Consider the following 1,077-nt stretch of genomic DNA (forward strand, 5'->3'; position numbering starts at 1 on the left):
AAAATACATAAGGTAGATGACGGGGTGACAGATGCAGCCAGCCACCGTGGCATGTGTATACCTAAGTAACAAAGCTGCATGGGATGCAGATGTCCCCCAGTACTTACAGTATAATTAAACAAATAAAAATATGAAGAGATGATAATAGTAAACACGGAATTCTAAACTTAGAAACTTTCACTAGAGAAACTGTAAGAAGATGAAGTCCCACATCCTGACAGGAAATCAGCTTCCATCTGCACCTGCCTCTTGGGTTGATTCTGATCAGTGGCTCCTGAGCGCCCCCTGCAGCTCATTTCCCACCAGTGTTCCTGCAGGAGGTTTGTGTCCGGGCTCACACTGACTTCCCCTCAGTGTGTCTCTCGCACAGTAATACACGGCCGTGTCCTCGGCTCTCAGGCTGTTCATCTGCAGATACAGCGAGTACTTGGCGTTGTCTCTGGAGATGGTGAATCGGCCCTTCACGGAGTCTGCGTAGTACGTGCTACCAGCAGTACCAATAGTTAAGACGCACTCCAGCCCCTTCCCTGGAGACTGGCGGATCCAGTACATCCAGTAGCTACTGAAGGTGAATCCAGAGGCTGCACAGGAGAGTCTCAGAGACCCCCCCAGGCTGAACCAAACCTCCCCCAGACTCCACCAGCTGCACCTCACACTGGACACCTGCAAAAAAAAAAAAGAAACCATGATCAGAAACTGTTACACAGATTTACTGTTTACTTCAGTAGTGTCCATTCACACTCATTTTTCTATTTCTCCATGAATTACCTTTCAAAATAGCTAGAAGGAAAACCCAGCTCAGCGCAAACTCCATGGTGAGTTCAGTCTCAGTGTTCAGTTGTGATTACCAAATGCAAACGCCTGAAAATCCCAGGGCTGGGCTCCTCTCTCAGAGCTGCAGGGTCAGGGCTGGGCTGGTTTTCATCAGAAGAGGGAGGGCTCTATTTGCATGTCTCTTGCTATATAGCAAGATCTGTGGGGAGAGGCGTGAGGGGATATTGTGGCTCAGAGCACGGGACAGTGTCCTTGGGAAGATTTGTGACATTGAAAGTATTGGGAAATTGTGGTTTCTTATTG

General features: G+C 48.3%; 1 pseudogene; it reads right to left on the minus strand.

Annotated features, from left to right (window-relative positions):
- Positions 1–264: 264 nt before the first annotated feature.
- LOC144577252 (immunoglobulin heavy variable 3-23 pseudogene) lies at positions 265–859 on the minus strand (annotated as a pseudogene).
- Positions 860–1,077: the final 218 nt, after the last annotated feature.

The sequence above is a fragment of the Callithrix jacchus genome, chromosome 8, assembly GCF_049354715.1.
Source record: "Callithrix jacchus isolate 240 chromosome 8, calJac240_pri, whole genome shotgun sequence".
Lineage (NCBI taxonomy): Eukaryota > Metazoa > Chordata > Mammalia > Primates > Cebidae > Callithrix > Callithrix jacchus.